Genomic DNA, 27,164 nt, shown 5'->3' with positions numbered 1-27,164 from the left:
ATCTTTTTTACTGTTGCATAGTCTTTTAGAAATATCTTTCTTTTGCTTATACTCTGGGCCAGCAGTGCCTTGCTTGGTTAACCTTCTTGCGACTTGTTGGGAGGATTATGAGTGTCCCTCTATGCCATCTCTTCCATTGCTAACTACTGGCATACTTGTTTCCCCTTTCCACCCAAAAGCGTATTTCTTAACCTATAGTGTGTGACGTTGTGAAATTCATCCTGAACTTGGTGGGTGCAGACAGTACTTCAGATTGGATCCATCAGGTGGGAAAATTATATAAAATAATTTACCATTTGTCAAGATTGTCATATTTTTAAACCAATTTGTTAATGGTTTGAATTATATTAATAGATATTAATAGACAGTTTAATGTAGAACTTTTCTTTCTTGTGGTAAACCCTAACATGATGCACTCCTGGGTCAGATTTGCCAATATTTATTTATCATTATAAAAGTCTCTATTCATGAGTAAGAGGAATCTATAGTTTCTTTGTAGACAATAATGATTCTGGTACAATGTTTGATAAAGTTCTTACCTTTATTCCTATGATTTGAATGAGTTTAAAAAACAGGAACTATCTGTTCTTTCTAAATTTGGTAGAAATAATTAGTAAAACTGGGCTTTGTGCATTTTGGGGAAGGGTAGATGTCAACTATGCTTTCAATACAATTTTTTTCATTGTTGTTTGGTTTAGGTTTCTTCTCTGTTTTACTTTATTTTTAAATATTTTTAAACTTTACAATTACAGTTGATATGCAATATTATATTAGTTTCAAATGCACAACATAATGATTAGACACATAATTTAGGAGTGATCACCCTGAAAAGTCTAGTAACCACCTGACACCATACACAGTTATTACAATACTAGAGGTTCAGTGCACAAAATTTGGGTAGGGTCCCTAGGCCTGGCCGGTGATCAGGGCTGATCAGGGCCTTCTGGCTGCTCTCCGGGGCCTCCCTTCCCTGGCTGCCAACTGCTGACCTGGACCTTCCTTCGTTATGTGCTGCCCTCTGGTGGTCAGCACACATCATAGAGAGCGACTGAACTCCCAGTCTCCCTGTCGAACTCCCAAGGGGACAATTTGCATATTAGGCATATATATATATATATAGATTATTGACTATATTTTGTATGCTGTACTTTACACTATTGTGATAATTTTTATAACTGCCAATTTATACTTCTTTTTAAACTCAAATTTTGTAATTGTAAACCTTTCTGGGAAATGTTCTATATTTTTTTATTTCATCTAATTTCTCCCACCCCAACCTGTTGGACTCAACCTCTGTGTTACTGTCTTTAAAAATTACCTCCCAAAGTTCCTTTGCTTGTTTCTAATTTAACTTATTGATACATTTGATCTAAAAAAAATACTTTCTAAAGTTTTTATTTCTAAAGAAATAGTTTTAAAATTGTTTCTGCTTCTTTTCTAATTTTAACTCAAATTTTTTATCTTTACAAGTACCAACTACTTATTATAGGTTGACTTTGTTAATATAATTTGGCTTTTTGTATTAAATGCCTCATTCACTTATGTTCAATAAATTTCTGCTATGTGCCTTAAAGTATATATATTTTTTGCTAAGTGCTTCTTTGTTTATTACATAGATTTTGTCAGTATTTTCTTAATTGTCTCTAATTTAACATTTTAATTTCTTTTTAATGTAAGTAATTTATAAGGGTATTTTCAAATTTCAAAGAGAGAGATTTTATTTTAGCTGTTTTTCATCACACATATTGAGCAACTTGATTACTTTTTCCATTTGCCTTGCATTATGAGATAATCCTATATTTGAATCTCTCAGTTTAATAACTAATTTTCACCTGTATTTAGCCTGTTATTCAGCCATTTTGTTTTGTTTTTATTTTAGCACATATGTTTTTAAAGTTTGTTACTGTCTTTTATTGTAGCTTATTTTCTTTTTTTTAAATATATTTTATTGATTTTTTACAGAGAGGAAGGGAGCGGGATAGAGAGTTAGAAACATCAATGGGAGAGAAACATCGATCAGCTGCCTCCTGCACACCTCCCACTGGGGATGTGCCCGCAACCCAGGTACATGCCCTTGACCGGAATCGAACCTGGGACCCTTCAGTCCGCAGGCCAACACTCTTCCACTGAGCCAAACCGGTGAGGGCGCTTATTTTCTTTTACTTTTAAAATAAAGAGGCAGTATTCTCAAAATTTTTCTGAGAATATTTTTTAAATGTAATTTTAAGATTTCCACTTTGTGTATTAATTCTGATCCCTGGCAACCTGAGTTCTATTTCTGTCTTATCTTTGACCCCGTCACCATAACTGTTGGTGACTTTTGATGGCCCATTTGTACTTACAGACAGTGATTGTGGTTCTGTAACAGGTACCAGAGCTTTGACAGTTTTGTGGACGTCGGGACTGAGTCTTACGACTGTGTGGCATTTTTGCTGGATGAATTTTTCCTTTTTATGAGGAGGCTCTTTGTCCTTGTGATGGCTGTAAGTTACCTGGGCCGAGGTCTTTTCCCACCTGCCTTAGGACTTACCTGTTATCTCCCTGGAGAACTAAGTAGTGGACCCATCAGCCTCCTCCCAGGGCCCCCTTTTCTCCCAGCTCTCACTGTTTAGGGTCAAGAAGTTGTTTTTGGTTTGTAAGGGAAAACTCACTTTTTGGACGTACTCTCTTTCGCGATTTTTGGTTCCTTTTGGTGTTTGGTTTCTTAGCTGTTGGGTTTTGTCCAACATTTGCTCGCTCTGGCCAAAGGCTGTGCACAGATGGCCGGCGGCGCCAAGCCCTCACGCGGGGTGAACTGCGCACGCGCAGGCCGCAGGCTGCAGCGGTTGGACGGAGGGCCGCGGGCAGCCACGGGGGCTTCTGGCGCGGAGCCCTGAGCCCCAGCTCCGTGCCTGCCGAGGTCCGAGTCTGCAGCACCCTGAGCGGGCCGTTTCCTGATGAAGTCGGAAAATAAGTGTGCCAGGCCAGCCAAAGACCGACATGGGCGGCCACCGGACAAAGCCGGTGCTGCTAGCGTCGGCCGCCTCCGTCCCTCCTTCCTGCAGAGGTGAGTACTGTGTCCCCCCAAGGCCACTTGCCTCTGTGTCCATGCAAACCGCCGACCCCCCTGCAAACCACAGCCCCCACCTGCCGAGGGCCTCCGGGCGCTAACGGAGCCGGGTCACAGCGCTGTGACCGCCTGGCCGCGCGGACCTAGGCCCGGTGTGGGCTGAGCTATGGGGCTGGCGCTACTCTGCCCCGGACGCCCTAGAAAGGCTCGCCACAGCCTCTCCAGCCCACAGGGGACTCCATTTCACTGGCACACCAACCTCCCCAAACAAGGCCTAATGTCCCGAGCTGGCCGAGTGCACGTTTTCACCACGAGAACGAGCAGCTATCCTATTGAATGAAACGGCCTTCTCAGCACTAGCTGAGCCCCTGAGGGGGGGGCTGGGGGAACGTCCCTTATTCCCTGAACCCTAAGTGCACGAGTGAGCACGCAATGCAGAGCTGGTGTTAAGGCACCTTGGGCTCCCCAGCTGCACCCTGCCCTGGAGAGAGAGAAAGATGCTCAGGCAAATTAGTGCACTTCACACAGTAGGGAGAATAAAAAAAATAACACACACACACACACACACACTGCACTCAACTCGACACACACAGACTGAAAGGAAAGGGTTGGAAAAAGATATTTCATGAAAATGGAAAAGGAAAAAAAAGAAAGCTGGGGTAGCAGTTCCTATATCAGACAAAATAGACTGTAAACAAAGGCTATAACAAGAGACAACTAGGGACCCAGCAATTCCACTTCTGGTTATTTATCTGAAGAAACCCAGAACACTAAACAAAAAAGACATGTGCGTCCATATGTTCATTGTAGCATTATTTACAATAGCAAAGATATGGAAGCGACCTAAGTGGCCATCACTAGATGACTGGCTATAGAAGAGGTACATATATATAATGAAGTATGATTACGCCATAAGAATGAAAACTTGCCATCTGCAACAACATGGATGAACCCAAAGGGTATTGTGCTGCGTGAAGTACAGATTGGTAGGTACAGAATAGTCATGGGGATGTAAAGTACAGCCTATGGACTACAGTCAATAATATTGTAATAACTGTGTATGGTGCATAGGTACTAGATTGCTTGTGCTGATCACTTCCTAAGTTATATAAATATCTAATCACTGGGCTGTATAACTGAAACTAATATAATATTGTACATCAACTGTAATTGAAAAATAAAATTCATTTAAAAGGCTTAATAGTATGTAGTTTCTTACATCTAGATCTGACTTCTTATGTTTATCATAATGTGTTCAAGGTTCATCCATGTTGTACCATGCATCAGTACTTCATTCCTTTTTATGGGTGAAAAATATTCCATTACATGGATATCACCACATTTGTTTATCCGTTCATCATGGACATTTGAGTTGTTTTAGTTTTTTGACTATTATGAATAATACTGCAATAAATATTCATATATAGGTTTTGTATGGACATATGTTTCAATTCTGTTGGGAATATATCTAAGAGAGGAATTGTTGGTTCATATGGTAACTCTTATGTTTAACTTTTTGAGGAATTGCCAAATTGTTTTATTAAGTGGCTACATCATTTTGTATTCATACCAGGTATGTAGGAGGCTGCCAATTCATCACATGTTTGCCAATACTTGTTATTTTACTTCTTTTTTTTAAAGTACAGCCATTCTATTTGGTGTGCAGTGTCACATAATTGTGGTTTTAATTTGCATTAATCTGATAACTAATTTTACAGAGTTTCTTTTTATATGCCTATTGGCCAATTATACATCTTCTTTAAAGAAATGTCTATTTCGATCCTTGCCCATTTTTTTAAAAATAATTTTTAAAAAATATATATTTCTTTATTGATTTCAGAGAGGAAGGGAGAAGGAGAGAGAGATAGAAACATCAGTGATGAGAGAGAACCATTGATCGGCTGCCTCCTGCATGCCCCCCACCGGGGATCAAGCCTGCAACCCAGGCATGTGCCCTTGGCTGGAATTGAACCCGGGACCCTTCAATCCACAGACTGACACTCTGTCCACTGAGCCAAGCTGGCCAGGGTGATCCTTGCCAATTTTTAAACTGAGTATTTCTGTTTTTATTATTGAGTTGTAGGTGTTCTTTATATTCCAGATACAAATCCCCTGATATATATATATATATATATATATATATATATATATATATATATATATATATATGATTTGCAAATTTTTTCTTTCATTCTGTAGGTTGTCTTTTTTTGAGGTGTGCTTTTGAGCATAAACATTTTTAATATTTATGAAGTTCACATCTATTTTTCTTTTGGGTGCTTGTACTTTTTTATTTTTTTCTGGTGTTTGGTTTGTTTTTAATAATCATCTAGACAGATCACAACATGCTGGTGAGTGGAAAAATAAAGTTAGCAGTGCAAAATTGAGTTTCAATTATGAGGCACCAAACAAAGTCAATCAAGCATTTAGAAGGTGGGGGAAAATGATCATGATTCAGTCTAATTTGTGGGAAAAGGTATTATATCTAAGATACTGTTGTCTGATCAAGGTCACAAAGATTTACTCCTGTGTTGTCTTTAACATTTCTAGAATTTCAGTTCTTAAATTTAGGTCTATGATCTTATTGAATTAATTTTTGTATACAGTTGAGGTAAGGACATTTTTCTAATAATTAAAAAAATTATTTGGATAGAGTTTTAAAAAATTATGTATACATATATAAAAGCCTAAGTGACTGAACAACTGAACGACCGGTTGGCTGGTTGCTATGACGCGCACTGACCACCAGGGGACAGACGCTCAATGCACAGGATCGGGCTCCCTCCTGTCTGGATTGGGCCTGCAGGGATCGGGCTGAAACTGGCTATCCGACATCCCCCAAGGGGTCCCGGATTGTGAGAGGGCTCAGGCCAGGCCGAGGGACCCCACTGGTGCACACACTTCACTTGGCATCTGCAGTATCTTCAGCTTTCTGTGCAGGGTCTGTTTTGGCATCTCCATTTCTGAGGGTTATTACCATCCTTGCCACTATCAGCTTTCCCTTTTCCCTTTGGGTACCTTCTCTCCCTTCTTTGCAGGGGCCTTTTTAGGCTTGGGCTCTGGCTTTGGAGGAGCAGGTTTAGTTGATAACCTGGTAGCTCTTCTCTGTGGTTCACCTTGGCTTTATCTCCTTTCGCATCCCCTTCAGCATTTCACCTGGGCATGATGGCCATGGTGGCGGGATGTCAGGGCTGGATCCAGGGATGCAGCAGCGCCTGGGCTTTGGTCAGCTCCAGAGTCCTTCTCCTCTCTTCACACTGATCTCATTCCCCAATTTTCCCTTTTATATATTTTTTGGTCATCCTTAGGCCTAACTGATAATACCTCCTCTGGCAGCTGGTGCATTAAACAATTGCCACATTAACTGACATTAAATATTGCTAATTATCTTCTACAAATGCCCTGGGATGGGTCATTTTGCATAGAGTGCTCGCTGCCTCAGGTCAAATAAAGACAGACTTGAGAAAGGTGCTTTTCAGGGAGCTGCTACACAGGTCAAATCATGATATTCTCTGGGGCGAGGGTTTTGGGGGAATTCCACACTCATCCTGCCTTCTTTGGTGACTGCTAGGCCCCAGGGTTTCACAGTTGCCTCTGTTGTGAAGTTGGTTTTCCAGGCTACTGCAAGGCTGGGAAGAAGTGATGGCATAAGGGCAAATAAAAATGCCAAAAAATGTGTTGTTCTTACCAAATTTCAGCCGCTTTTCTTGCTTACTGGATTGTTGCAAGGCCTTAGTTAATTTCAGAGTACTGAAAAGTTGATTTTGATCACTTTTGCCAGGGTTCATTCTTACCACTTTTACAGAAGGCAGATTTTCAAATATATTTTATTGACTTTTTACAGAGAGGAAGGGAGAGGGATAGAGAGTTAGAAACATCGATCAGCTGCCTCCTGCACACCCCCTACTGGGGATGTGTCCACAACTAAGGTACATGCCCTTGACCGGAATTAAACCTGGGACCCTTGAGTCCGCAGGCTGACGCTCTATCCACTGAGCCAAACTGGTTAGGACAGAAGGCAGATTTTCAGAGGCCCTAACTGCCATTCTCCTAATGCTCTGATGTATTGAATGTTGATTTCTTTTCTTTTCTTTTTTTAAAATATATATTTTATTGATTTTTTACAGAGAGGAAGGGAGAGAGATAGAGAGTTAGAAACATCGATCAGCTGCCTCCTGCACACTCCCCACTAAGGATGTGCCCGCAACCCAGGTACATGCCCCTGACTGGAATCAAACCTGGGACCTTTCAGTCCGCAGGCCAACGCTCTATCCACTGAGCCAAACCGGTTTCGGCTCTTTTCTAATTTAGTGTTTTGTTACACTCTTAATTTTAAAAATAGTTTAAAATAAGGATAATACAGAGATGGCCACAATAGTAAACATAAGAGGCAACAATAGACAGTAGTCTCCCTTATTCATGGTTGTTACACACAATCAAAGGTGGTTTCAAAATATTAAATGAAAATCACAGAAATAAACAATTCATATGTTTTAAATTTTGTGCCGTTCTGAGTAGCATAATAAACTCTTATGCTGACCCACTCTGTCCTGCCTGGGACTTGAATCCTCCCTTTGTCCAGCTTATTCACACTGTGTAGACACTGCCTATGCAGTTAGTCATGAAGTAGCTGTCTTGGTTATCACATTGACTGTCGCAGTATTGCAGTGCTTATGTTCAAGTAATCCTTATTTTACGTAATAATGCCCCCAAAGCATAAGGGTAGTGAAGGTGGCAATTTGGATATGCCAGAGAGAAGCCATAAAGTGCTTTCTTTACAAGAAAAAGTGAAAGTTCTTGACTTAATAAGGAGAGGGGGAAAATCATATCCTGAGATTGCTAAAATCTGTGGTAAGAACAAATATTCTACCCATGATAGTGCCTAATTTATAAGTTCAACTTTATCATAGGTATGTATGTATAAGAGAAAAGAGTATTTATAAGGTTTAGTACTATCCACAGTTTCAGGCATCCACTGGGGGTGAGGAGTGGGGAGTCTGGGAACAGATCCCCTCTGGTTAATGGGGACTATTGGACCTAACTCTCATAACCATTTTAGCATTGTTATACTCTTTTGGAATCTGTCAATAACACAAAATCGTCATGGTTTGATTACTTGGGTGTTTCTGTCCTAAGGAGTTTCTATCTTAAGAAGCACTTGAAGTAATTAATGGCCTAGGTTCATGGCTGAGAGCTCAAACTTTGTTTTCTGAAAAACATGAGTTTTAATCTTTGTATTCTTATAAGTGTATGACGTTAGACATATTGTTACTGTCTCTGACTTTCAATATTCTCATTTATAAAAATAGAAACCGTAACATATACGGTTTATATAATATGTAATAAATTGAAGATTGAATGACACAATGTATGTAAAGCTTGTTCCTTGATATTATTTAAAGTTGAAGCTGGTGCTTTACATAAAATTTCAGTTGGGGAAATTAGCAGGTGGGATGGTTTATTCATTGTTAGAAATTTAACATCCTCCCACCTCTTTCATTTGGTTACTTGGAAATTTTCCACACTAATTTTTCTGCTGCGTTTTTTTTGTATCATTTATTTATATATTTCAGTTCCAAAAAACAGTAGTGGGAGACCTTGCCCTGATCCATCAGTGATCTGCTTCCTCCCTAGTGCCAGGAAGCCTAGCAGAGGTTACTTTTTATCCAGACTCAGCAGTCTGCTGAGCAGTAGTAGGCTTAACACTTCATGTAATATAATATACTACTATATGCCAATAAGAAGCTCAAACGTTCCATAGAATTGTATCTAGCTTTACTAGTTAAGTACATATAACCAGTTCTAGGACGCAGTGGCATCCAAATGTCAAAATATCACTTGCCTTTGTATTTTCTGCTATCAGAGTATGCCATTACCCAGTAGTAGGCACTAAATTTGTCTAATAGATAAAATGAAAAGGATATCGCTTTTATAAATAGTACTTACACAAATAATGAATAATAAAAAGTAAATTAAATAGTACACAAGTAAAGATTTAAATTAAGCAAATGTGCACACAGACATTTTTAGATAGCTTTCACAATCAAAGAGCATAAAAGCATCTTCCCCAATCTTGCCTTTGGGACTCACAACAAGTAATTGTCCAAGTGTTTTGTTTAGCTATGTATAAAATCCTGAGTACTTGATGAGCAAACATTTACAAAATTGTAGTTTTTGTTACTAATCCTTAACTTTGAGTTGGCATCTATAAAGTTTATTGGAAAAATACAGAGAGTATATCAATTGCTTTAGAAAGTGTATGAATTTTGTCACTCAAATGTGATCGTTGTTTTCCAAGAATTAGGGCATCTCCTTATCTAGTCCTGTGCTTCTTGTTGGGTTTTGGTGATGATCATGTATGCTATTCACATGTATGATTTGCTCACTCAGTCCAGTCACTATTTTCAGAGATTACCTTTGTATTCTTCCCTATCTCCTACCTCCGTTCAGTAAGAGGTTTAATGAAATAGTTATTTTGTAGCATATTTTACATTTGATTTGAAATTTTAAAATGTTACTCTTTTATTTAGAGTGTGAGTCCAGAGTATTTGTAGGAAAAAAGGTAATTGAAATACCAGTACCAAACTCAAATATCTTAGGCCAGACGGTTCCTCTAGTCATTTATATCATTTGGATGTTTTCTTATATATGGGTAAATGGGTCTAGAGTTATTTGATAGTTGGCATCAATAGTGCTTTCTCTAGGTTCCATAGAGAGCTTCCCCCCCTCACCCCAGTAAAAATTGGAGGAAGAATAATTTTTTTAAGAGAAAAGGAGAGGGAGAGAGAAATGAAAACATCAATGAAGAGAATCATTGATGGGCTGCCTCCCATCACACATTACTCAAACTTTACCCCAGTCACTAGGAGCAGTCATTACTATTTCCTTTTTATTTTTTTATATTTAGGAAATTTTTGTGTAGAGAAGTTAAATATTTTGGCATAGGTCATACTACTAGTAAAGATAGAACCACAATATCGGCCTTGGTCTGCCAAATACCCAATTCCATGCCATGGACTATTCTCAATATACTTTCTTGAGAGCAGTGTAAATGCTCAGATTAAGGAGGTAAATTAACATTTTTAGAAAATATAAAATATTAAAGAGAACATTCATGTAATTTTTAGGATAGCAGTAGTAGTTCAAGAACGGCAACAGTAATATCTTTCCCAGATGTTGATAAGTAAGGAAATAAAAATCAGGCAATATTACTTCCCTTCATCCTTCTCCTCCCCAATCCCACCCCTCTCTCAAGAATTTAATTTAATATTGTAATTGGCTATAAAACAAAACAAAAAACCTACATATGTGTCCCATTTCTGCCATATAGAATGGCTACGTGTCCAAACATAAAGAGCCTGATGACCATCTGTCTTAATAAGGTCATTTATTTCTTCCTAGGGACACTTATAATTCTCATTATATCATATTTTATTTACTCTATAGATCCAGAGTTCTACTTGGAGTAACTCTTCAGTGATTATAACATTTATTATCTGCTATGTTTAATAATTTCTGTGGCCCATCCAGACACACTCTCCACTCTTCTCTCTCTTGTTGGTGTCCGGGAAAGCTGACCTTCATGAAATACTAGAGGCCTGGTGCATGAAATTTGTGCATTCGGGGGGTCCCTCAGCCTGGCCTGCGCCCTCTCTCAGCCCGGGAGCCCTTGGGGGATGTTCACCTACCTGCTTGCTGCTCCTCACCACTTGGCTTGTTGCTCCTTAGCGCTGCCGCAGAGGTGGGAGAAGCTCCCGCCATCACTGCTGTGCTTGCCAGCTGTGAGCCTGGCTTCCGGCTGAGTGGTGTTCCCCCTGTGGGAGTGTACTGACCATCAGGAGGCAGCTCCTGCATTGAGTGTCAGCCCCCTGGTGGTCAGTGTGCGTCATAGCGACCGGTCATTCCACCGATTGGTCAATTTGCATATTAACCTTTTCTTATATAGGATATCAATGTGACCTCCTGCTTTCTAGCTTCCTGTTGGGATTCCCGCTGGCAGTCATCATCAGGAGATTGGAGGGCAATAGGATAATAAGATAGGGATATTTCTTTTTCCTGATTCGTTTCCTGCCATATCTCCATAAGGTTGCTTGAATCTAGCCACAACAGACCATTGCTGCTTAGCTGTAGTTACTCTATTCAGGTTCCAGAAACTTCTCCCTCTGCATTTTTCTTCAGACCTAGGAGTAATAGCAGCTATGGCTTGCTGATTTCCCTTATGCCTGTCTACGGTGTTGTAAATAGTCCCTTTGTTATTCCCAGAGTGTGAAATTTGTTTCCTCCTGGGAGCCTGACTGACATACAACTGAATACTGAGCAGCAACATACCAGCCTGTGAACTCTACACAGAACAGAGGGTGGTTCTTAACTTATGGGGAAGATAACAACTAACTTGCATAAAAACAGACATCAGGACATATACAATGAAATATACTAACACAATTTAATATAATGACCCAATAATGAGTACGGATATGGAATAAAAAACTGGAGTTAGTGAGGTTTAATGAAACTTCAAAAGTATAGGTTTGATAGATTAAAGCTAAATATTTTTTTAAAAATTGCCCTAAGTATAAATTCTAAGCACTCTTGCTCTCAAGTATAACACACGACCTGAATTGGATCATATTTGATATAAACACACAGAATTGATTTTGGAATATAATAAATGAGAGCTGTTCTCTCCCTAAGACATTGAATGGTATAGTACTCATGGAATTTGCCATTTGAGTGCCTTTATAGAATTTGACTTTTGATGGTTCAGTCCTTTGGAAATTGACCATTTAGTGATAAGTCTTTATGAAAATTCTTCTTTGGGTGGTGCAGTTCTTAGGGAATTTGATCTCTACTGGTACAGTTCTTATATATATTTGATCAGTAAAATCATTGGATGTGTGTTCAATGGGATAACTAATTACAATATTCAGCAAAGTTACAACCTGTATCAGATAAAGGACTGGAACCCAGAGTTTATAAAGAACAATAAGAACACAAACAATTGAATTTAAAAAATGGACAAATGTTTTAAGTAGACATTTCACCAAATAGGTACAGGAAAAGATGCTCAACATCATTAACAAGGAAAGGCAAGTTAAAATCATGTCGAGATACCAATGCAGAGCCACTCTGTGGCTAAAATGAAAAAGATTGACAATAATTAGTGATGATGGGATTGTGGTAGAATTGGAAATCTCATATATTGATGATAGAAATATAAAATGATACAGCCACTTTGGAAAAAACACACACTTTTTTATAAAGATAAACACACATCATACGATTTAGCAATCCCATCTCTAGGTATTTAACCAAAAGAAATACAGACTGATTCACACAAAGGCTCATGCTCAAATGTTCATGGAAGATTACTCATAATAACCAAAAAACTAAAAGCAAGACAACTAATAAATAGTATTATATTCATACAACGAATGCTATTTAGCAATAAAAAGGAATGAACTATAAGCACTTGAGGGAACATGGATGAATCTCAAAAGCATTATGCTGCCCTAACCGGTTTGGCTCAGTGGATAGAGTGTCGGCCTGCGTACTCAAGGGTCCTGGGTTCGATTCTGGTCAAGGGCATGTACCTTGGTTGCGGGCACATCCCCAGTGGGGAGTGTGCAGGAGGCAGCTGATCGATGTTTCTCTCTCATCGATGTTTCTAACTCTCTATCCCTCTCCCTTCCTCTCTGTAAAAAATCAATAAAATATATTTTAAAAAAAGCATTATGCTAAGTTAATGAAGTCAGAGACAAAAGACTACTGACTGTAGGATTCCACTTATATTTCCTTCTAGAACAGGCAGACCTATTGGGACAGAAAACAAATTCATGGTTGCCTGGGGGTTAGGAGGATGCTTGTCCACAAAGGGGAATAAAGAAACTTTTCCAGTTGATGGAAATGTTCTGGTTCTTGATTGTGGTGCTGTTTACATGACTGTCCGTTTGTCAAAACTCAAACTACACTTAAAAGAGTGAGTTTTGTTGTATATAATTATACCTCAATAAAGCTGACTTTAAGAAAAAAGAATTCAGCAAAGTCAGCTTCTTGATAATGGATGGGTATTCATTTACTCTCTGAAGTTGTTGATAATATAGTTTAATATTGGGTGTATTTCAGTGTAATTAGCCTTATTTGGAATTTCCAGCTCTGAAGGATATAAGCTTATTTATTCTTCTGAATAGCATGTTATTGGAAAAGTAGAGCAAGCTAATAGAATTTATTGTTTCTGCTAAAAAAAACCTTACTTATTTGCTCTTGTGTGACAGATACTTGTGCATATTATGAATGGTGGGTGAAGATGAAGCAGCTGAGAAATTCTAGGGAAGGAGGTAAGACTAGAGTCAATGGTCCTTGAAAATGATAATTTCCAATTAAGGAAAATAAGCAATTCAAAAAGCTCCCTCCAATAAAAACCGGTTTTGCATAAATCTAAGCAAATCAGACTAAGGAGTTCTTTTTGGAATTACCTGGAAGAGCTCTGGAATTATCGCCAAAAGGAACTCCTTAGTTATATCTCAGTAAACTGAGGCTAAGAAGAAAGCTATTGAAATCACACACATTCATGTGCATTTATTTTTGTATCATGTTATACCCTTTGGTGGATAGAAGGAAAAAGATTTCATAAAATAATTTCTGTAGATTTCTCAGCATTTGATTAGTTTCCAAAGCTTAAGCTAAATTAAAGTAAGATGTTTCAGTTGGCAATCTGTGTTCATAAAGATGCTGTGGCGGTGTTATTTTTATTGCACGTTGTATTCTCAGATGCCTCCAACCCTTTCTGAAACACCAACAAACATGTTTTTATGATTGCGTATGATTGGGAGAATTACAGATACATATATGTTGCTAAAATCATGCCCTTAAACAAGTTCCTAGTGCGTTCTCCAGTCGATGATAGTTTGTAGACAGTCTAAAGAAGGGCCTGCAACTGTTACCTCCTGAGTCAGGTTCTGCACTTGGACCAAACATCTCTATAAAAAATAATTCATCCAACTTTTGTTTTGATTATTTTCACCAAACCTGAAAGAGCTATTCATCAGTAAGTTTTTGACATTACCTGAAACTTCAATTAAATTACTTAAAGAAAAACTGAATTTCATATCTCCGAGAAGTGGGTGTATTAAATGCCATGGATTTTTTTTTTGGGTGATTCATTCAAATTAAAAATGGTTGAAAGCCTGCTGATGGAATCCAAAAGGAGCTTGGCAGTGAGTCTAGTACAAACTTTGAAAATATAGGATCTTTGCAGATTTTATTAAAAGTTGTTCCCCTCCTTTCTGCTTTATCATGCAGTCATGAAAACAGTTGTTATAGGAGATCATGGAAATCGATCCATTGATTACCAACGTGACCTTTTTTGTGTTTATGTACAGGGCAAGTTAAATTAATGATATTTCTGGATTTTTAGAAGGATTTGAAGATATATTATTTATTAGGCATTTACACACATAGTCTACCTTCCCTCAGAGAGTTTATAATAGGGAAAGTAGGACATACATGTGAGTACAACGTAAGGCAGAAGATAAATTCGATGAAATAGGCATATATAAGTTTCCTATTCAGATCAGTAAAAGCATAACTTCTCAGGCTCAAAGGTAATGGGAGCTTTCTGGATGAGGCTGCATTTGGACGGTGCCTTGCCTCATAGATGACAATGGCAGGGCAGGGGAAGGCATTCACGTTAAGAGGGGACGACTGGCTGCAGAAATAGGAATATTTATTATCTGTGTGGAGCACGGGGAGTAGAGCAATTTGGCCTGAAACAGAGCTATAAAATGGGGAAGCAAAGTGAGACACAGGATGCTGGGCTGAGGAATTTAGATTTTATTACACAGCCAGTGGAGAAATAATTGATGCCAATGCAGCCATTGGAGGATTCCGTTTTTCACAGAGAATTCCAATTATCTTCAGTGAGGGGTTTTAAGAAGTCATGTAACTTTATTTTTCTTCAATTCTTTTCCTCTCTCTTTTCTCTGATATGCTACCTGACGTGTCAGAAGTAAACTTTTCAAGATTTCCAAGTTACGTATAATGGCAACTCAAATCTAATCAACCTAATGATTTACTGAATTTATCATTATATGCAAGACACATTGTGCCAATTCTGAGTTATTCTAAACCCTTTCTACCAAAAGTCCCAAATGCACAGTGCAAAACATCCTACCTTCAGGGTTCCAGAAAAACAGCCCAAAACAAGCCACCAGTACATTTCCTTATTATTATTATTTTTTAATTTCACATATGATTTTTGTTTCTCCCCATCTCTGCACTCTGCTGGAGCTCCTTGTCTGAATGACTGATTGAGCACTTAGCATATGCTTCCATGTATCCTATATAATAAAATGGTAATATGCAAATTGACCCTAACAGCAGAACCACTGGGAATGACTGGTCACTATGACACACACTGACCACCAGGAGGTAGACGCTCAATGCGGGAGCTGCCCCCTGGTGGTCAGGGTGCTCCCACAGGGGGAGCTCTGCTCAGCCACAAGCCAGGCTGACGGCTGCCAGCACAGCGGTGGTGGCAGGAGCCTCTCCCGCCTCCTCAGCAGCGCTAAGGATGTCTGACTGCAGCTTAGGCCTGCTCCCTGCTGGCAAGTGGACATCCCCCGAGGGCTCCCGGGCTGCCAGAGGGATGTCTGACTGCTAGCTTAGGCCCGATCCCCCAGGGAGCAGGCCTAAGCCAGCAGGTGGACATCCCCCAAGGGTACCAGACTGCGAGAAGGCACAGGCCGAGCTGAGGGACCCCCATGAGTGCAGAAGTTTTTGTGCACCGGGCCTCTTATATATTTATGTATATAAACATATATAATATATATATTTTAAATTTATATCTTGTCTCCTCAACCAGCACTTAGCACAGCACTTTGCTCACTATGTCTTGCTCCTTAGTACATGTTGACATGGGGATTTAATGGCAAATATGTGGGTTATAGGCTTTGGTTCAGATGTACTGGCTTTTGGTGAATGGACCTGGAATGATGTAGACAGATCCGATTTGAGTTCTGGCTTAGCCACTGACCATCTCTGAGAGTTGCTTAATATCTCAGATTTTTTTTAAATCTAGAAGACACCGAGTAGACTGTGGTTGGGAGACTTGTTAAAGATTTGCCTTTGGACAGGAGCCTCTTCCTAGGATACGGTAATTTGGATTCCTCTCTCTAGCCTCCCCCATCCAGATAAGATCTTTCTTTTTATAGTATATTTTTAATTATCTTCCGTGGTAGCACAACCCTTGTCACTTGTCTCACTTTTTCCTACCCACTCATTGTCAGAGCCCCATATAATTTAAAAATAGAGATGTTTCTGCTGTGTATTTTTATGCTTGGGTGTTTGGGGCCAAGTGGGTGGGAATACTGACACCTAAATTGTCACATTTCAAAGGGAGTCTTAGTAAATGTATAAAAATTGTAAAATAAAAAAAACCAAAACATTTTTTATCTGCCTGGAATTATCACTCTTCCTTTCTCATAAGTGTACCCCAAATATTCTGGTAGCTGTCCCTCTGCCAAGTTGTATGAATGTTTCAGAGGAAGCTACACCCTGCCTCCAGGGTTAGGTCCTGGCTGGTCTAAGGCTCATCAGTCTTACCTTTTATTCACAGTTACTGTTCTCGAGGATAGGCCTAAGTCAGTGTCTTATTCAGAAAGGCACATGGAGCCCAATTTGGGTTAATGAAATGCAAGGGGACAGAGTTGTTTAGAACCTAAATACTAGATGAAGCCTCTTCTGAGGCCTCGCCTACCTCCTGACTTGCACTTAGGAGAGTCCAAACCTAATCCTTTAAGTCAGTTTGCATTAGGTTTTGTGTTACACGCATCTGAAAGCATCTTACATTTCCATACCGTTTTAGAATTAGTGTTTTCCCTGGGGATGAAAATGGGATCTAGCCCAGGACCATCCAACTGCGTATTCCGTTCCGTCTCTGCATTAATGGACATGTTCCGTGTCCGTGTTGCCCAGTAAGGTGGACACTGTCCACATGCGGCTACTGAGCAGTTGAAATGTGGCTACAAAAATCTCAAGAACTGAATTTCTAATTTTATTTACTTTTAATTAATTTGCGTTTCAATGGCCTCATGTGCCTAGTAGCTACCTTGTCAGATAGCACAGATCTAGACCAGTCAGCCTTCAGATTGTTGGGACCACACTGCAGCATTCCTCCACAGCTCTGGCTCCAAGGGATCACTAAGAGCTATTCTGAATTAGCCTGAATTTTATTATATCATTCTAAAGCAAAATAAAGTTCAGATTTTAATGCACTAAAATGTCAGTGGCCTCTCTCTCTCTCTCTCTCTTTCTCTCTCTCTCTCTCTCTCTCTCTGTATTGAAAATGTTCTACTTGCTGAGATTTACATTTCATGTAATGTAGACTATAAGAAGAATAAATATGTGCCTATTCCTTGCCAAATAGCTTAAGACAAACACACACAGAAACAACCCTGAGTAATACAGAGCAGTGTGATTATGTATCTCTGTCTGTAAATGCTAAGACTTAGAATGAGGAAGGCAGGGAAGGCTGCACTCACTATCCCTCAATGTGGCTTCCTAGAAAGGATTGCAGTGACAAGTATAGTGAGAAGTTTCTACTAAGGAAACACTGTTTCAAGGCATTTATCATCCTTTTGACCCCCTAGTCAAGAGGCCTCAAGTAACATTATTAACATTTTATTACCTTCCTACCAGGAGAGAAACATATAAGTAGATGTAAGCCTTTTCTGAATTAAGTACCTTTGTTATATAAGAATCAAGGAAAGCCTTTAATGATGAGTCTCGTAGCATTTTGATTGACTATGGCTTCTTCCTTTCCCTCCCACTTTTCTCCTTCTCTCTTTTCCTCCTAGCTGTACTTTCCATAGACACACCTGTGAAGCATTGCGTCTTTTTCCATTACAGAAATTCCTAACTTGGATATGGTAGTCATAGCATGGAGGGAGCACAGTTCTCGGTGGAATTTTTCATCCTCCAGGTCTCTGCCAATTACTGTCAGAAGCAGTGGTGACTTTTTGTGAGGGGGATGCTTGTTCATTAGAAAGTGGCCTGAAACAATGAATTCCCTTCACACAAACCATTGAACTATCATGAGATGGTAACGACTTTCTGTCACTCCCAACAGAGGTCTAATCCAAACTCCTGACCCAGAGGTGTAAAGGCTTTGTAGCTCATTAGTGATCCCCCTGGAGCCATCAAGTGCCAAGTCTCCAGTCACATGGAGCCTGAAGTGAAGAAGTATTGTGCACCTCTTAGCATTAGCAGTGTTTTAATGGCAAAAATGCTTACAATGAAAAGATTAAACATTTTCACCATTTTCTGTGAGGCTAGGGGGACGATGTTAATATAATTCAAAATATTTTATTGTAATTGCCTTATGTTAATTGAAACTTGTATGAAATCTTAGTGAGGACAATAGTCCAATGAATGGCAGAAATGGATTTCCTCGTCTATAATGGAACATAAAATATCACTTTGTGAACTCACAACTAGTTTGAGGGGAAAGGGATCGTTCTAAATGTTGGACTGCAGATAGTTTGGCTTATATGATCAGGACCACTGAGTTTCCTTTACCTTTTCCTGAGTTCCTTTTAAAAAACTGTAGTTGGAATTTAAATGAGAATAAAGAACAGAATCTTTTAACCCAGTTTTCCTGTTACTAAATTAGCAAAAGTTAGCGTCGTAGGAATGCTCTTTCAGCTAAGCAAGCCTGATCAGGTTTTCAGGTCTCGGTAAGGTTTGGATTTCAGATTATGATGAAATGTTTTGCTACTTCAGTGAAAATAATTTAATTATTATTACTTCTTTCTCTTCATGTTTAAGGTTGAAGCAAAACTATATAAAGCAATGGGCAGATTATCCAGACAGACAATAATTTCATTTCAGTTTTGGGGCCTATCAAACCAAGGCATTATCAATTTCATGCTTCCAAGTATGTACATTATTTATGGTTCTCTATACTCCTAAAATACATATTTCTTTGTGAAATGATATGCTTTAATGTAAGAGAAAGCAGAGCAATTGAACTATTTACTAAATACAATGATATATTTATCCCAAACAATATGTAATATGCATAATGGAAGCATTAATCATTTTATATGGAGTTAAGGATCTTTAATGATTCTATTACAGCATCCCATTTTAAGTTTTTGTTTGTTGAAAATATTTCATCAGGAAATAAGCTTGATGGCAAAATGCAAGTGAATATGAATAGTTTCTTCTTAGCTTATTTTTAATTGAAAATTAGTTATTTTAGGCCCTAGTGATTTATATGTTTACAATTATTCAATTTTAATTGAATTAAATGACAAAGAATTTGCTCAAACAAATTAATATATTATAAATTTATGTTTAATAGTCAAGAAATAGCTCAAGTTGACATGCAATTGTTGCAGCAATTTAAAATTCTTAATAACTTCTGAAGACAAATCTTTTTGAAAGTGGCAGACATCTTAACGATGATCTTCAGTTATCACATCTCTGTTGTAGCCAGCACTTGGTAAGCTGATACTCGCTTTGCTAAACTGACCAGAGTCAATATCTAGTCCAGTTATAGCTGGATGAACCTGACAGCTTGTATCTTCTTCCTGAAGGTTGTCTGACAAGCGGCCAGATCTTCATTAACACCTGGGCTGCTCTTTTGTTGGTTAGAGGAAGTGGTATTTGTCTGGTCGACCATCCAAAGTGCTATGTGCTTTCTGGCATAGGTTACATTTTTTATTTTGAGTTATATTTATTTTCCTCTAAAATTCTGAAAATTTAGCCAGTAGTCAAATCTTTTTACTTTGTAGTTTGTTGTACCATTTTCTTATTGTGTCTTCATCCCTAAAACAGTGCCCTGTACTTATATTAATTACACATTTCATTTCAAAAGTGTTCTCAGATTTTATACCTTTATGACAACACTTGAAGTTAAATTAAAAAGATGATATAGTTATCATCATTTAACCAATAAAATATTTGAAATACTGTAATCAGAAGATAATGATTTGCCATTAATTAACCACCTGGTTATTGGTGGAATTTTTCTTGAAAATATGTTGCTTTTTAAATGGCCATGCAATAGATGACTAAATTTGCACAGAGTACAGCCTAAGTGCCTTATTATTTTCTTTAGGAGGCCATTTTGGTCACATCAGTGAAAAGTGTCTAGATAATCTTTCTCTTAGGTCGTTTAGCACTCACAGACATAGATACACAATAATAGATTGCTCTGCATTGTTCAGGGTTAATTTTGTATGTGTTTGTCTTAAACTACTTGGCAAGGTATAGGGATGTGCTTATTGTCCTCTAGCCCCCATTACATGAAATACAAATCTGAGCAAATAGAAAACTTTCAATACCCACGCATCCCACTGACATTTAAAGTAATCAAATCCAAGCTTTGTTTTGTTTGACAATTATATAATACAATTTAAACTAGAATTCAGAATAGTTATTACTGATTCCTCTGAGACAGAGTGTTGGAGGAATGATGCAGAGTGGTACCAACTATCTGAAGCTTGACTGGTCTAGATCTGCGCTATCTAATAAGAAAGCCCACACATGAGGCAACTTAAAGCAAATTAATGACAACTAAATAAAATTAGAAATTCAGTTCCTCAGTGGTTCTAGCCACATTTCAGTGGTTCAATAGCCACATGACAGTGGCTACCTTGCTGGGCAGTACTTACATAGAATGTTTCTATCATCACTGAAAGTTTTAGTGGACTGTACTGGTAGACTACGTTTTATTCCTTTGTTTATATTTGATATGAAACCATAACATTTTCTATAATACTAAAAATAAATTAGTAATTGGGAAGTATAGTGAATGCTAAGGAAAAACCAAAATCCAAATACATTAGAGTCAGGAGCTTGTATAAGGCATGAGTCATAAAACCTCCTATTAGTTTCTATATGTAATGTATCTATTCTATATTTCTATAATTTAAGATACTTGAAAAATTAGATTCTAGGAGTTAAAAGAAATTGGTGGCTGTTATTCTTTGCAAAGAAGATGATATTAATAATTTGGTGTTTTTATACCTTGAATTCTAGTGTATAGGAAAAGGCATGTATATAAATTATGGGGCTCTTCTGGGACCACTCAAGCTTTTTAAAAAACAGCACATACCTGCACAAGCACAAACCCAACCGCTATTTAATAGATGAGGACATAAAAAAACCTCTAATGTCTTAGAGTGAGATACACTAGCACATCAGAATGTTACAACTGGGAGAGGATGCTCAAATCTGCTAATTTATCAGTTTGAAATATTGTCCTCCACATTGTTCTATTAATGATGATCTAACTGAAGGAAAAGTTTAGGGATTTTGGTGGATGGGAACGGGGCTACTCTATGCTGCAACTGTTGACAAGTTTAATTTCATTCTGAGCCATTATCTTAGGGAATATGTGGATATTATCTTAGTAATCTGCCATTTTCTGAGCTTATTCATAACAGTCAAAGGAAAGATGGTATCTCTATGCTTATAGTGAAAATCTTTGGAAGGCAGAAAGCAAGTCTTTTATTAAATTTTTGTCCAGGAGTTCATCTGTCAGGTCTAGTTATTGTTACCATATAACCAAGATTATCTATGACTGATATGGAAAAAGAAAACATTTAAAAAGAATTCAACAAGCAGTGTGTCCATGTTGTCCTTGCCTGTCATTTTATAATTAAACAGCAGTTCCTTGTATTATATCCTGGGCAATTCTTCCAATGCAAAGCAGATGTATTTTAAGTAGAGTGCGTGGAAGGAAGGGTGGTGATCCAGCAGCAGGCAAGATTTTGCAGAGTTAAAGGATGATATTGCTGTCTTATTAGAAACCATATTTATAGGAGTATGAACAGGGAATATATTAGTCAAAAATGAATTGGTAAAATTTCCCATTTAAATGTGCAGTTGGAGTGCTGAAGTATAGTAGGTATTAGAAATTTTTATAAAGTGGATCCTTCAAAGTCTTAACAAGTTAGTCTAATGATCACTTAAAAAAATGGCCGGGACTACAGCAGTTTGAATTCAGTCTTAATAAGTTAGCCTAATGATGACTTTCAAAATGATTAGGACTGCAGCAGTTTGGTGTCCTGTTTTAACCTTACTGGCATTATTAATTCTGAATTGTTCAGAAATTCCTTTTGCTTCTACTTTCTCCTAGAGAATTCTGTCCTATGCTGCACTTCTCAAGGAGAGAACACAAGAATTCATTTTACAAGAACACAAGTTTGCCTGAAAAATATAGTTTTTCATAAAAAAATAAAGTGAGCTAGGAGAAACTGAATATATTATTTCCCTTGTTCTAGCTACCCACCATGTCAAACAATCAGTATTTTCTTATATGAATAAAGGATGATATTCCAAACTGCCTTGGAAATGGAGTCTCTTTATTGTAAGTGCCAATGCAAATGTTCAACTTCGCATGAAAGGTGAGGATACATGAATAAAAATTAAAAGCAGAAGGACCTTAGTGGGAAACTATAAAGAATCCAAGGAGAGTAGAGAATGTATCAAAGTGCAGAAGTAGGTGATGTGGCTTTTTCTCTCTTCCTCAACACTTTGCCCTTCTGGTAAATATCTTCTGGCCGCAGCGTTACTTTTCAAATTAGAATCAAGACTGAAACAAGTCAGACCACTGGGACTCATTTGTTTTCTTTCTGAGTTCAGACCAATGGATCTAATTTCATTTTGATACCAGGCAGGTGGGCTTCATAGCGTGGGGGTGGGTGAGGAGGAGGAACGGTAACGAAGGGAAGACATCAGTTGTAATCTATCTTGACTTCCTAAGACTTTTCCCTTTTGAATGACATGCTGTCTACAAAAGGAGCGTTAAGTAGTTGCTCAGATTATTACGGGACTTCTGGGCTGCATGAGCTTGGGTGCTCATCACCGGTGCTCATCTTCCAGGGTGGGTGCAGGAACCAAGCTATCGAACATCTTCATCGACGACCAAGATGATGGAAGAGAAATAGCAGGTTCATTAACTAACTTTAAGGACATTAGGTGACAAGGGGTGGCTTGCACATTGTAGGGTGAGGTACACAATTTAGAGGACCTTTGCCATGATAAAGCACTTGTCTTTTTCATCCATAATCTCAAAAGCTATTTGGGTTTCATGCATCCCTGCAGGCATGTCTAGGAAAACAAACAGGCGAACTCTTCTTGCTCGTGTGCATTTGTCTATTCTCTTTGCTAAAGCACGGGGCGGCGGGACTGGCACAGTTTTGCTTTGAAAAGAAACATTCATTCCTTAGGGGTACGCCCCAATGGTTTTCTTCCTTCCCTACACGTGGCTCTTTCCTGGAATGTGAAGGCAATGCCGTATTGGCGTAAGGGAGGGCCAGCTACATATTTGTGAATCTACAAAAGGAAAATCGGAGCCCCTTATTCATGAAGCCGGCAAACTCCCATTAAACGTACTAAGATATAAGCCTGTTTCCATTCTTCCAGTCTCTCGTTTGGCTTGTCAGGGTGTTCTCTTTGCTGTTCAATGTCATTCCAAGAAAAGAAAAATTAAAAATTAAATTATTAGCATACATTTTATTTGGGCAATGCCAGTTTTAAATGCAGTTTGAAAGCATTTAACTAGTATGTGTGGAATCACCAAAATTTGTATTCTGTAGCTCATACATGGATATGAATTTCTTTCTTACCAGAAGTGTAAACTCCGCACAAAATTAACTCAGTTATTTTTATTTCACTTCTGATAGGCACACAACCCGCTAATACTCATAATCTTTGGCTTACTGATGAGTAAGGAAGATCTGGAAGGAAAAGGAAATGATGGTGGCCCTATCTTTCCCTTTCCTTCTATGTCATCATCTCCAGTCTAAGATGTGGGCTAATACAGGGAGGTGACACCAGTAGGAAGGGGTAAACAGTGTTCCGTGACGGCTTGTGTTGTAGATCACCCCTGTTTCCTCTGCGCTTGACCCAATTCCCCCCCAGTGTGAATGGAAGCAGGGCCTCTCGGCCTCTCGGGGTGGGCAGTGCCTCTGCTGGCTCCCTCCCGTCGTGGATGTCACCCTCTGACTTCGCACTCACTTTGAGTCTTGATGGATGATGAGCTCTCGCGTGTTGCAGACCCACCAGATTTCGGGGCTCCTGGGGTTTCTGAACACCACCTGTGGAGGGGGTGGCAAGGGGTGGCAGACGCCCAGATGGCACCCGTCTCCTCTGTTCAGGCACACGCCTGATGATCCCAGTGGACTTCACTCACAGTTCTCCGTTAAGGAGGAAATTATTAAGAATTTTAGGATGACGACAGAAGAGCACAGGGGCCACTGGGACGGCACAGGCTGCACACCCTGAAGCTGGACCTGGCGTAGGATTTTCATTCACTTTCTTTGCCTGCTGTGCCACCACGTGGTCCCCTCTGTCTGATCTTGGCCACAAAAGACAGCTGGCTGATCACGTCTTTCTGCAAGATTCTGGGTTTGTTTGACCTCCATAGGAAAGAAGCGAGAACTTCCTTGACCAGGTTGGGGCAGGAATTGCCAAAATAGAAGGCGACTTCTGAAACCCCAGTATTTGAACATGCAGCTGTGTGGCAGAATTCTCAGGTTCAGTCATAAAAGAAATGCTGAACTTTTTTTTTTTAAGTTTTAGGATATCCTCTACATGTTTTGGGGGTATTTACATCTTCTTGCATGCAAGGCTTAAACAATATGTTCAGCTTTTGTCTAATTTGGTGCTCCTGGGGCTGCCATGGTTTATCATCCTGTTTTCAGCTGTGTGCACCTCACGGCTGGAGATGACATTCAGGCCCCACTCCTCTACCCTTATCTCTCTGGCTCTGACGCCAGAGAACATTGACACGTGTTCTCTAACCCATGAATTTATTGTGACTTCAAGCAAGTTTTTAAATCTGCCTGAGTTTTACTTTTTCATCTGTGAAAAGGGATAATGCCTATCTTGCAGATGTAATGTAAGGATTTAATGAGATAATAAAAGTGCCTAACAGAGAGGAGTCCTGTTGCCTGTGCTCCAGTAAATCAGGTTTTCTGAGACTAAGTTACTGTTAGAAATAAATCCCTATTGGCACCACAGTTGGCACTCAATTTGTATGGGAGTTTAGAAAGTTTAATTATGATTCCCAGAAACACTTATTTAATCTTATTTCCGTACCTTTTCCTAAAGGCTTCCATCTTAGGTGTCTTAGTGGATTTTTGTGTAAGAAGGTGGTGCCTGCCTGCCTGCTTCATAGCAAAATGCTAACATAAAACACAGCTTTAACTTTTACCAGCCATCACATTTTATGCATCAACTGTGCAAATTAATCTTAAAATCAGGCAGAAGAATATGATTAGTGTGGCTCACATTTACAACTTCTACCTATTTCCTATCTTAATTACACTTTATTCTTACGTTCCTTCGCAGCTCAGTGTTTTTCATTATAAAATTTATATTTATTAGAGAACACAGAAAAAAGAGAATGAAGAAAGAATTGTACACATTGAAGATAACTGATGGACTGGTTTGCTTTTTTTTTCCATCTTCCGGTCTTTTCTTAATTTCTGAGTATAAAAATACTGTTGGGATACTAACATATATAACAGTTATCCCCTGCTTTTTAGCATAACATTATATTATAAAGATTTTATATAATAGTCCACATGAACATTTTCATGACTGCAGAATATATTACAACATGGGTTTATTTAATAGTTCCTCTAATTTCTGACATCATTTCATTCATAGTGAATACCATGCTAAACATCTTTTTTGAATAAAACTTTTTCCATTTTTCAAGGTTATGTCTTTAGGATGAATTCCCAGAAGAACATTACCAGGTTAAAGCATCTCAAACATTTTAAGTCTCTTGATACTTGGTGACAAATTGCTTTCCCAGGGATTCACCACCAGTTTTCACCCCTGACAGGGATTTATCACAAGGCCAGCCTCTCTCCTTGTATTAATCTTTCTTACTTTGATAAATGAAAAGTGAAGGCATTTTGTTAAATTCAGATTATTTTTATCAGTAATGATGGATATATATAGTTAATATATAAAAATAGTATATTTATATAATCACATATAATCCTATATAATAGAAGGATAATATGCAAATCAACCAAAGGGCAGAACAACTGGTTTCTATGATGCACACTGACCACCAGGGGGCAGATGCTCAACCCAGGAGCTGCCCCCTGGTGGTCAGTGCGCTCCCACAGGGGGAGTGCTGCTCAGCCAGAAGCCATGCTCACGGCTGGCGAGCACAGTGGTGGTGGTGGGAGCCTCTACCGCCTCCATGGCAGCGCTAAGGATGTCCGACTGCTGGGCTGAGGGAACCCCCTGAGTGCATGAATTTTGTGCACTGGGCCTCTAGTTAATATATATTAAAATATATGTGTGTTTGTTTTCTAACTCTAATTCTTCCATTATGAAATATAGTAGTTCCTTCAGGTTCTTTGACAAACCAGTTATTCTTATAGTTATGAACTCCTAGCACAGTGGTTCTCAACCTTCTGGTCCTTTAATACAGTTCCTCATGTTGTGACCCAACCATAAAATTATTTTCGTTGCTACTTCATAACTGTAATGTTGCTACTGTTTTGAACCGTAATGTAAATATCTGATATGCAGGATGGTCTTAAGCGACCCCTGTGAAAGGGTCATTTGACCGCCAAAGGGGTCGCGACCCACAGGTTGAGAACCACTGTGGACCTAGCAGGAGGGTAGGAGAAGAAAACACTCAAAAATTTCTATAGAGCTTATATTATTTTCAGTGTCCTCATTTCTTTTTTAAAAAATATATATTATATATCCTATATAATAAGAGCCTAATGTGCAAATTGTCCCCTTGGGTGGTTGCTCGACCGCTCGCTATGACGTGCGCTGACCACCGGGGGTGGTGCGGAACATGGTGGGCATTGGCAATGTGGCGCTGGCAGCAGGCGGCAGTGCAGGCGCTGCTGGCCCCAATGGGCCCCAACGAAAGTGGGACCGTGGCAGGATGGTGGAGCAGGTGAGCAGGTGGTGCCAGGCCAAGGTGGGTGGGAGCGGGGGCCCAATCACCCCGCAGATGGCGACCAGCAGTGGAGGCGGGTGGTGGGGCCACTGCCCGGCTCCCAGGGCCTGGCCCTGATCGATAGCCCTGCAGGTGGGATGGCCACCCCATCCCCCGGCCTCT

This window comes from Myotis lucifugus, unplaced genomic scaffold (genome assembly GCF_000147115.1).
Source record: "Myotis lucifugus unplaced genomic scaffold, Myoluc2.0 scaffold_271, whole genome shotgun sequence".
In the NCBI taxonomy this organism is placed as follows: Eukaryota; Metazoa; Chordata; class Mammalia; order Chiroptera; family Vespertilionidae; genus Myotis; species Myotis lucifugus.
This window is presented reverse-complemented; position numbering follows the sequence as displayed.